This window comes from Zeus faber (assembly GCF_960531495.2).
Source record: "Zeus faber genome assembly, chromosome: 4".
In the NCBI taxonomy this organism is placed as follows: Eukaryota; Metazoa; Chordata; class Actinopteri; order Zeiformes; family Zeidae; genus Zeus; species Zeus faber.
Genome location: NC_137191.1, coordinates 10,537,565 through 10,550,064, shown reverse-complemented (window position 1 = coordinate 10,550,064; position 12,500 = coordinate 10,537,565).

The window sequence follows — 12,500 nt, the reverse complement described above, 5'->3', positions numbered from 1 at the left end:
GGCAATTTTCAAGGTATACCAGTACTTCAATTTCTGAGCATGAAATTCAAACACTTCAAGCTCCGATAATGTTTATGCGCGGACCCAGTTATTTTTGTGTTAGAGCCACAGCAGCTATAGAACTCCAGTACAGCAACATGAACAATAAAAAACATAATTTCCCCCAGTTTCTCCTTTCTGACATCTGGCGTGCAGGCTGTTAAAACGGAGAACGGGAAGGGAGGACGAGTGGGTGACCGAATACATCTTTTCCCAGCTTTTTCCCAACGTTCCCGTCGTTCCAAGGCAAACAACAAGAAGACACAAATAAACGATGCAACCCATTTCCCGGAATAGAAACAAAAAGTGAGGTGAACGACTGTTCGGATTCCACTGATATTATGCTTCAATCTATTTATTTTTAGGTTCTATTCTGGGGTTTTTTTTTCAGCCTCTGCAGCGAAGCAAGAGCAGACGACTTCTTCCTTCACCCACTCTCTGCCATCCGTCTGAGAGCCATCTCAGCTATCTCAGCCTCTCTGTCACTTTCCTTCTGCGCTCCTCCTCCTCCTCCTCCTCCTCCTCCTCGCTCCCTCTTTATCCATCGCTCTCCTTCCCACTGTCTGACAGCAGCCATTGATTAGGTGAAGGGGCTCGCCCTGCTCCTGCAATATTGAGAAGAACTGGTGTGTGCCGTGCTTACCGGTTGCACCGTTTCGCCGTCGGTGTGTGAGCTGCTTATCACCGGAGCTGTTGTTTCTGATTGACTTGCATTTTATTGTCTGGTATCTCTTCATTTACCGAAGATGAGGGGAAGGACAGGGATTAGGGAGACTGATTTTGGTAAAACTCCCAATATTGTCACTAATTCCCAATACTCTATTTAATTACCAATAGATATAGTCTCTCTTTCGTGAAGTTTACATGTACAGCCAGGGGCGTCCTTAGGGGTGGGCGTTCATGTTTCATGAATAGCCCACGATTCACAGCAGCCCCGCAGAGCCGGCTCTCTTCTATAGGCGACCGCCATTTGTGCCCCGATCGCCCCCCTCTCTGACGGTGCAGACTGTGCCCACGCTGTGCCAGCGATAGGGCGCGGCGTGTTGGAAACGAAACAAGCCCCGTGCGCAATGGGGAAACTTTCTCCGTCACTCTCCTAATCACCCCGCACATGTATGCGTGGCGCATTTGAATCCGAGCAACGCCCCTGTGTGCGGCCCTTCATCTCCAAGGGTTTGACACGCCCAAATTCAAGGGACAGCTTGGTGGGACACCTTGACCATAAGGGAAAATTTAGGATCCGAAAACGGAAAGCACATACAGACAAAAGAAGGACAACATATATTATCCATAAATAATCAGAGTAAAGAAATTAAACATACAAACAATGACCTGGAGACCTCTATGGGCTACCTTTAAAAATGTCTGTGGAATACTTACTGCACACACGCCGCATGGGGGTCAGGAGTTCGTTTCCCACTCCAGCTGGTCGCTCCAGCACAACCATCTATCTTAGCTCTCTTTCTCTCTCCCCCTGTCTCTCTCTGTCTGTGTAGTTCCATAGAGCAATAGCCAATGAGTCTGATTTATATACTGCATATACTCTATATACTCTATATATATGTATATTGTCTTGGAAGATGATCAACTGAGAGTAAAGGACGCTCTTCATAAAGAACAGACTTGACAGAGTGAGAATTACAATTAATTGTGCCTCCAGTGCGAATCATGATATTACAAAAAAAATGTATTGTACAATATCATTGCCTGTTTCTGCCAGTTTTTAAATAGTAACCGTGTGAAGTTATTTAGGCTTGTTTTTTACAAAATTATATTTATTTTTCTGAAAATATATGGTTGTACTGCAATGCAATAAAAATATATTAGTAGTTATATCGTATTATGTATGTAAATATGAAATTAGTAACTTAGGCCTGTTTCCACTTAGCGATCAATGTGATTTCTTGCAAAAACTATTGTGAGAACAGTGTTAATTAACACAGAAACAGAAAAAAAAATGAAAAACCTAGAATGTCAGTATGTCTGATCTCCATTTTGAGAACATATGCAAGTTGAATGTAAAAACAAACGAACAAAGACAATATAATATATGAGGTAACCGCTGTAGAATAGAATAAATAACAACCGTCTAATTCAAACAGGAAGGGGATGAAGCAGGAGTAGCAGAGTACGAGGCGGGAGGGAGTCACCATCAAATGTCACATTATTCTGGCTGGCGGGGTTTCCACGGTGAGTACGTGAGTCCGTGAATTCAATTTTCCACGTCATGATTTTCCTATTAGCGTTGGCTTAATCGAATGTATCTTCAGTTCCGTAAGTTCGGTGTCACTTCTCTGCGCACTGTGCGGAGTTGAATCGCACACAGGACACCATCCATTTCATTTGTACGGCTTCACAAAGCAAATATTCCCAGTATGTGCTATTTTTTTTTTTTTTTTTTTTTTACCGTTGACTGAGCATGTCATTCCTCTATGTCCCACTTTGTTTCCCCGGGTTGACCCTATGATGAGCTGATGAGAAGGAGGCTGCTTAAAAAAAAAAGTGTCAATGTTATTACCAGGGCACGTTTTAAATGCTGTGTATACTGTTTTTTTAAGAGTGATGACATCATTTACAAGGGTAGTTGGAACCCACACACAGAAACAATCTGCAGTCCAATTATCTTAACAAAGGCGGTTTCTCATGGTTTGATTTTACCGAAAACGAACAAAATTGCAAGTTCATCTCTGAATAGTTTGGGTTCAACGGAACGTGCACACAATCATACAAATCCAAACCTTTACCAGCCCCGACCCTTAACAGCCAAGCACAAAAACACAGTACCGGGGGGAAAGAAAACACAAAAAAATCAGTTTTATGGATTTGGTGGCAATTTCTAACTTCATTTTGTTGCTTTGTGTTAAACCTGCGACGGCCCAGATAGTATTATGATTATTTGAACGCTTGAATGAATGGCTTCGCCATTTTACAGTCTAATAAAAAAAAAAATGAACTTAGAAATTGTATTCATGCCGAAGGATGGTGAGAGAAGTGAAGGATCTGAGAACATCCCGTCTGTGGATGATCTGATATTGATCAGCGAGTCTCTCAATGTGGTGCTTGCTCTGTGTGTGTGTGTTAGTGTGTGTGTGTGTGTGCGTGCGTGCGTGCGTGTGTCAGGGCTCAAAGTGGCAAGGTAACGATTGCAAACTGCGCTGGTTAGTGGATTAACATAATAAAACAAGTGGTCTCCCAAGTCCATGCTTACTCACTGCCATCTATGCCGGCACAGCATTCTCCGATCCAATTAACATATGAGGAAAGCCACGAGTCATCAGCGGTATATGATGTGCCTGAACCAGGGAGGAAATGTGAAAGACAGAAAGAGTCCGAGGACAAGAAAGCGTCATAAATAGCTGTCTTGCATTTATATCTAGACACTTAAATTCATGTCATGTCAAATGTCAATGAAGGTCCTGTCTCATCCTACACGGAAGACGCATCTTCTTACTTCCCCATGAAAGAGCACAGCGTGTTTGGAAATCGCCAGGTGACCGCGTGTAGGCATGCGAGGAGGAAAGGACGCCAGCAGGGAGAGGAGGAGCAAAGTGCCAGCGCATCTCTCTCTCTCTCGCTGTCTCTATGAGTTGGACAGGTTCACATTGTGCACGCCAACTGTTCCACATGACCAAGCCTTCCCATCCCACCTCGATCCTATAATGGATCCGTCCTGTGGGGGGCCCCAGGCCTCCAAACGGCACCGCCCTACATGCATCCCCCGGATCCGCGCTGAGTGGTGGTTGTCCAGCAGCGGGAGATGCCGGCGCCCCACTGAAGGGAACGGACGGGTGTGATAATGGAATAATAATGGAATCCGACTGGATGTCTGCATTTATTAGGGCTCCATCCATCTCGCATGCAGCCCACGCAACAGTTATATCGGATATATCATACATTGGGATCAAGCGGCGGAGATACTGTAGCGCCGGTGAATATCGCCCCGGCCGGAGCTCCCATTTTTCTCACAGGCATTATGAGGAACACCTCTCTGATTTACGACCTCTTTCCAGATGCGGAATGGCTGCTGCCACGCGCAATGATAATGAGATCTGAGACGTCTGATTGATGGCCGGAGGGAGTCCACCCCGTGTGTCCATTAAGGAAATCTGATTCTGTCAATCTCTGGCTTCCCCTCAGACAGCGGCTCCCGGTGGGGACGGAGCCGAGGGGCATCATGTCCTTCTCAACCCCCCCCTGCCCCCCCCCAGTTCTCTCTCTCCAGGAGTGGGCTGTATGCTTTATTTAGTCTGCTCTCAATTAAATCTGTCGATCGAACGGCCCATGCATCCAACATCATACAGAGAGAGAGAGAGAGAGAGAGAGAGAGAGAGAGAGAGAGAGAGAGATGGAGAGAGCGAGAGAGCGAGAGGGAGAGAGAGGGTTTTATAGCTTAAGGGAAACCATAATATCCAAAAAGCCAAAGGGCTGCAGAACTGGAAAAAAAACAACCAACACGGCAGGGTTTTGAGGATATAACCGTTGTGATTGTGCCTGCGGTGGTAGACCCGCTTTTTACAGAGAATGAAAAAAAACAAAAAGGGAAATGAATTAGTATAGCATAAAAGGAGGCGGGATACAGGTGAGGGATGGGGTTTTATTACAGTTCACGGAGGTACATCTTCCAGCTCGACGGCACCCGCTCTGCTTCTCTCGTCGTGAAAGACAAAACGTGCTTTTGGTGGCTCGTCTCGCAGAGCTGAGGACAGGCTAACTAGAAAAAAAAAAGAAGTATGTTTTCAAGACAAGGTATGTAGAGATTCTTAGGCTGTGCTATGATTTATGAGGGTTTCCTCTACTGGGTAGCAGTGAAGTGTTTGATTAGGATAATGTTAACGAGGGATTTAAAGCGGATCATTTTGGACTAAGAAATAAAATAAATAAAATGGAAGACCAGATGATCTCTTTCTGTACGGTATCTTTGGGTAAAACATAATTTCAGGCTTTCTATGGTCTATTATATTTAATTACGTGTTGTTTTGACGCGCGCTGTGTTTTCCCTGCTTCCCTGTGATTATTTTTAAATGTTTGTTTTGGCTCCTTTACTATGATTTGTCTTTTTTTTTTTTTTTACTTTTTTTCAAACGTTGCCAAGCACCTTTCGACTGTAATGTATGAGCCTGAGCACAGTACCACCAACCCAGGGCGGGGTTTCCCCTCCTTAATGGCACCATAAAGAACTTTGAAGCACTCCGTCCTCTCTTTGGGGTTACATTAACGTCTGGCTCCGCCGCAGTAAAGTCATTTCTCCCTCTCCGTTTTGCCCCTCCTTAACTTTGACTGTTCTCTTTCTCCCTCCCCTCCGCCTTCAGTCTCCCTTTGCTATCGGCTCCAGCTGCGTGAGGTCATTCCACCCAATTGCTTTGCTTGTTCGGGAGATGGGAAGTGTCCTTCTCTCTTCGCACGGCGTCCAAGTGGGTGATGAGGGGATCGATACCACTCATACTGCTGCAGAGTCAGAATGCTAAACCGGGCATCAAAGAGCAACGTAAATAAGCCCGCAGTTTCATCCGCTTTCCCGCATAAGAGAGAGAGACACACACAGACACACACACACACACACACACACACACACACACACACACACACACACATATAATATATATATAAGCTTGGCTTCGCTCTTTCTCTGAATGGTCTATTTAATTCAAGGTTGGGCTTCACTTTGTCGTAGAACAAAACCAAACACATTTTTGGGAAGGTCTGTATGTAAGTTTGAGAGATTTCAGTGGAGCCTAAACGGAGATATTGACCTTTGAACCGCCGACCAGAGGTCACCTTTGAAGCATTATATCTCAGTAATTAAAAGAGCTACCAAAATAAGGCCAACTGTTTTGGACGGCTCTGGACATGTTCTTTTAGAGGGGTGGTAGTGTCCATAGGGGGCGCCACTTAAAATGGCCTAACATATAATTCAGGGCTTTGCAAATTACATATGTAAATTGTGACAACGCAGGTATATTCCCAGATAAAATTAACCCGTAGTAACACATGCATGTCCTTTTTCACCCATAGATTTGTTTCTTTTTCAGCTTTTTAATAATACTAGTATAATTACTAACTACTTCTAATAATACTATAACTATTATTACTATTTTACCCATAAAGCAATTGCATCAAGATCCATGAAAAAATTGGGTGGAATTGTAGTTTGTGTAGTTTTCAGGGTTAGGGTTTAGCATTAGGGTTTGAAACGTTAATATTATGAAACAATAATTGTTTTTTGCTCCTGTAGAAGCCACAAGGTCGTATGATATCAAACTTGCTTGAAGAAAAACATGTTTTATTGACCATCATCGAGACTTCACTACCTATAATCGTAAGTGAAACAGTGTAACATCGGTTATAGGTAACATCGATGTTACCATGGGAATGTTCAACGCACTGGCTGATGGGTACACAGGCATGCAAACAATGATATTTATATCCAGTTAAATTGTATCTATGAATGAAATTCATACAGAGGGTAGAAATTCTAGAAAAAAAAGATTGAAACAAGACGTTTACTTGCGAAATGGCATCCTGCCCGGATGACAAAAGTATTGTTTTTCCAATATCACATAATGAATGTACTGATGGATATTGTTTTGATTTTAACTAAAAGGTCGGACGTGTAATTTCATATTGCAGCTGCAACAACTAATTAAGACAGTAAATGGAAAAGGTTAACAGAAAATGGTATGACTGCGACCTTCATCTCTGACAGAAACATCGCTCTATTCAATGTTTTTTAATTGCAAGTTTATCCATTGTGCGGGAGTCTTAGAATTCTGAAATGATTGACTAAATGTCGTATGTATTCACCTGTAATCATCTTTTAAGAGAGACCGTCACATATCAGCCTGGCCTTGGTTTACGATACACAAGTAACATTTCAGCATATCCACTGTTTAACGGCTGGACCAGCTCTACGCTTGGTATGTGCTCGTGTGTTAGTGTAGGCGTGCACTTGTGTAAGTGTTAGCGTGCACGTGTGTTAGTGTAAGCGCGCACGTGTGTTAGTGTAGGCGTGCACGTGCGTGTCCACGTGTGAGATGGAGGACATGAGAGGCCGTTAATTAAAAAGCTTTGAGGCGTATCAAAGTTCTCTTGTCTTAAAACAACACAATTTTGATGTGAGGTTTTTACATAATGCTCGCGCAGAAACACACACACACACACACACACACACACACACACACACACACACACACACACACACACACACACACACACACACACAGACATCATGCCAACTGGATGGCATTTATCATGCGAAGGGTACTTCCTGTTATCCAAGGAACAAGAAAGAGGTTAGCCAAATATGAATATACTCTAAAGGACATTCCCATTACATAAATGTTAAAAGGAACAATGAGTGCACACGCACGCACGCACACACACACACACACACACACCCTAACCCTAACATTTCATGTTAGCCGACGACACACCTTTGGACAAACCAACATGTTCAAGCCACACAATTTCCAAACATTTCATTCTAATAAGAGCGTACAAAGGAGCCTCTTAGTAAATCAGTTTAACCTATGTGCCGCCACCCGAGTCGGATTTAGGGATTTAGGATCCAACAAAAAACAGAAAAATCTCGCGTCTGGAGCAAAACCAGAGAGCATTTTGCCGTTGAAAGACGTTTAAAAAAAACAGCTATGGTCATAAGACATTCAAAACAGATTCAAAAGCGAACATTTTTTCAACGACAATTTGAAGAGCTTGATTATACGTTCACATTCAGACCATATTTCACCGGGATTTGCAATACTGGCTTTTAGGTTCCTGAAAGACCAGAGGCTATTATTTGCACAATGTAGAGGATACCATTTTTCACTATTGCAAATCCCAGTTAAATATAGGGCGCTTTTAGATATGAGAAAATATATTACCTTTAACCACAGAGTACACAGCAGTTTCCCTGAAGGCCCTCTTGTTTTTATAACCACCCCCTTCATATTAAAACAATTTTTATTTTTATTATTATTTATTTTTACCAATGACGCCCTCTGTTCTGTACATTCTTCAGTCTGGCCTCCAAGCTCTTCCAGCTCCTCAGGGGTGTTTCATTTTCTAACTTCTCTTGGGAGGCCACGCCCCTCTCTGGATTGTTTTGACTTCCTCGATGAGGTCCACCAACTTCCTGAGGGCCACCGTCTGCGATTGTTGAAAAAACACACACACACACACACACACACACACAACAGAAACAGTCAACACCTTCTGGTTTGTGCACAATACTACATTGCTGTACACAATACAGGCAAATCACTTTGTCTAAAAGTTATTATTTACTTGCTGTGGACATCGGGAAGATACTTTTTGACGCTGCCTTACCTGGAAAAATTGGGGGACAAATGGAAATAAAATGTATGATACTGTGTGGAACCTGTCAGTCTATTTGGTGGGCCTCTATATGAAGTTGAACCCAAGACATCAGCATTAACAGTTACAGAAAAGGTAAAAAATTGGTATGTTTAGGACATACTGCAAGGTTTGTAACACATATAGTGGTGAAGGCCTCTTGGGTTTTGTGTTTGTGTACTTTTGTGTCCGTGGTCTGTGTGCTCAGTGGAGCTGCTGAGGCCGGTCTCTCGGTGAGTTGTTTTGGTGGCGTGCACAGAACCTAACAAAATTAAAATCACGACACATTAGCATGAACAGCGTGGAATGCAAACGACAAATGTCATCAGCCCCAGTGCTACATTACTGTTTGAGGAGGCACAGTAGAGCATGAGACGATAGACTGGAAAAAAAGGATGTTTGTGTCTTCTTATACCTTTAACAGCGTAGCGACTGCCGTGCCACGCCTCTCTATGCGATGACCTGGCGGCTTCACTAAAATGCAAACAAATTTACATGGCATCTGGAAAATTTGCAAATATTTGCTTATTCGTCGATGTTTAAGGCACATTTTGACCTTGGCAGGACTGAAGGACTAGCGATGTCTTGATCTCGGTGCAGTTGTGTGGTCATACCTTTCCACGTCTGACTGGGGGATGGTATTCCAGTTTAATCAATGAACAAATCATAATGGACCCGAAATGGGGGGGGGCTCCCAATTATGTTTTAATTAGTGGCTACTCAAAGGAATATAATGCACCAGTACTTGGACCTAATAAATTTCTGCCTGTTGTATTCAGTAAGTGGTCTGAGGCTCTTTGGCTCCGTGATGGAGTTTTTCGACGGTAGTGGTCTGTAGGAGGCTGTCAGTGACGGAGGACAAGAAACAAGTAAAACATATACCCATATCAATGTGACTAGAAAAATAAAATGTACCGACTAATATGTATGTACCCATACATGTAAACTAACTTCCTCTGGTGCTTTGTTTATGTAGAGAAGCCTTTGTTGGTGGAGGCCTGTATGTACGTCGCAAAACAACAACCAGTCAGCTTTGGCAAAATTCAATGGAAACTGTGGTGTGGGGATGGTGTGGTTTGAGCAGCCACACCTGACCTGGATCTAGGTGATTGGGTTCAGGGTGGCTGCATGCCTGTTGCCCGTTGGTTGGTCTAACAAGCGACAGGTTAGGACACGCACTCAGGAGAGGAGCCTGTGTCATGACACATGCGTATCTGCTTCTGGGTTAATGCCGGCTGGCCCACTCTCTACAATAAACTGGTGTCCACAACCTCCGTCTTCTGCGTCTCTGCGCCGGAGGTCACTGAACACGCCATTTGGGAGCGCATGGTAGGAGAAACTGCCACAGAAACCCTGCTGGATGAGGTCATGGTCATTTTAGTGCATACTCTCGTAATATGATAGGTTAATGGAAATTGTAACCCATGGCTGTTAGTAGCATTGCACTGGTGGTGAGTAGCTTTTGTTAGACTCAATGTACTGTAGCCAATCTATGTTGCTGCAGATCTGTGAAATATAAACAATGACATAGAATTAGAGTGTGAATAAATATGCGATAAACAAACAGTCCCACATTTGATCATGTTTAGGACAAATGCTGAGGAACATAATATGATCATTGTTTTGGTTATTCAATTTAGTGGCGTGAGGTTACCTGATTTTGGGCTCAGCGTTGGATTTTTGGAAATTTCTGAAATAACTTTCACAACAATTTACAATACAACATTTCATTCACAACAATTCATCACGGCACAATGGAAGCAGAACACTAACAGAAAGAGATAAATGAATGTAGAGTTTAGGGCAAAGGTAATTTCCTAAATAAAAAGTGTCTGGTTATGACCTGGATCCAGCAGCTTCTTTGGAAAAATTACCTACACGTCATGATTTTGCTTCTAATTTCACAACATGGAATATTTTGTCAGTGGTGTGAGTGAGGTTGCTAATGGTGAGGAGAGGACCCCGAGTGCACGGGTTTTGGGGGACACAAACAGTCTTGTATTGGTGTATTTTACGTTCAAAACTTTTGATGAGCGCAGAGCAGCATTTTTCGTGAGTCTGTGGAAATGTGTGATCCTACGTTTTCTTGCAGTGACTGTTTTGGAGTCCGAGGAGTGGAGGTGAGATCAGGGATCCACGTGTTGTCGGAAGATGCCCTGGCAGCTTTAACAACAATGCCAACAATTCTGCACGAACAAGCAATGTGGAAAACATAGGACTACAAGCAACAAACTACTTACATTAAAAATAAAAAAATAAAAAGATTTAGACAAAATATGATCTACTGAGAAACCACAACAATGTCCCAATGCCTACAGAGTGGGTGAGAGTGGAGTGGCCATGACTCTGCCTTTTGGAGTAATGAGAAAGTTCATTTAAATGTCTGTGTCTTTGCTTTGTGTCAGCGGTCCAATCAGCTTGGACTAAATTTGGAACTTCATCTTCCGAATCGGATCCTGTAGCAACAAGCTCTGGTCCAGAGTCAATGGAATCAGGAATACTCAGTATATCCAAAATCAGCCCCATCAACACCCTGGTCAGTTGACACCTGCTCCAAAAGCCTTCTGTGTGGGAAAGAAGACACCCCTCGAGTCCGGACATGTCGGTTCCCTCGTGTAGCAAAGTGTCGGAACCCTCATTTACAGATGTGTCGGAACCCTCATGTGAAATATCCCTCCCTTCCACCACCGGTTGAGTCGGATGTAGCCGAGGCACAAATCTTTGCCTTTCTTTCCCTCCATTTTCACAAATAATTGGAATCCGGTTTGAGTACCTGTTATTGGGTTGAGTACCTGTTAAAGCACTGCACTAAATAATTAAAGTTGAATTACATGCAGCTTGTACTGAGATTTGACTAACTTAAGGTTAAACATGAACAAATCACATTAGTGTTTTATGTAGTAAACACACTTTTCACTTTGTCCCTCTGGGGGTCAGGAAGAAGTTTGATACGGTGAACACCTGTAAATAAAACAGGTATTAAAAATAAATATATTATCACTGAGGAATAATAACCATCTAGGGTTTGATATATTTACAGATCAGCCACTCCATTAAAACCTCGGACAGGTGAAGTGAATAACATTGCTCATTTTGTTCCAATGGCACCTGTCAAGGGGTGGGATATATTCGCCAGCAAGTGAACAGTCAGTTGTTGAAATTGATGTGTTGGCAGCAGGAAAAATGGTCAAGCGTAAGGATCTGAGCCACTTTGACAAGGACCAAATTATGATGGCTACACAACTGGGTCACAACATCTCCAAAACTGCAGGTCTTGTGGGGTGTTCCCGGTATGCAGTGGTTAGTACCTACCAAAAGTGGTCCAAGGAAGGAAAACTGGTGAACCGGCGTCAGGGTCATGGACGCCCAAGGCTCACTGATGTGTGTGGGGAGTGAAGTCCAGCCCGTCTGGTCTGATCCCATAGAAGAGCTACTGTTACACAAATTGATGAAAAAGTTAATGCTGCTGTGATAGAAAGGTGTCAAAACACACAGTGCATCACAGCGTGATGCGTATTGGGCTGCATTTATTCTACATCATGTGGATGGCTGGGGTTAGAGTCCGATCCGATGGAGCATCTGTGGGATGTGCTGGAACAACAAGCCCGATCCATGGGGGCCCCAGCTCACAACTTCCAGGACTTAAAGGATCTGCTGCTGACGTCTTGGTGCCAGATACCCCAGGACACCTTCAGAGGTCTTGTGGAGTCCATGCCTCCACCGGTCAGAGCTGTTTCGGTGGCAAGAGGGGGGGCTACACAATATTAGTGGTTATCGGTGGCTGCTTGGTGTAAATCTTGGAGCATACAGGTAACGGCTATTTCAGTATGAAATACACAAATAAGTATAAACATAGGGTATCTCTATTACACAGTATCATAATCTACATTGTTTGTAGGTTGTTGTATTCCAAACAACAATGATTTGGCCCTCTTGTTTGCACATCACACTTTGATGCATTCACTGTCTTCCTCATCCAATCTGTATAGCCATCCTCGCTTTCTGTAGTGTATTACCATGTGAAATGGCCTAAAAATTTAAATTTATAGGCTACAGTGACAGCCCATTATAAAGCCAATCGCATTAGCAAGCCAACATTACACCAGGGG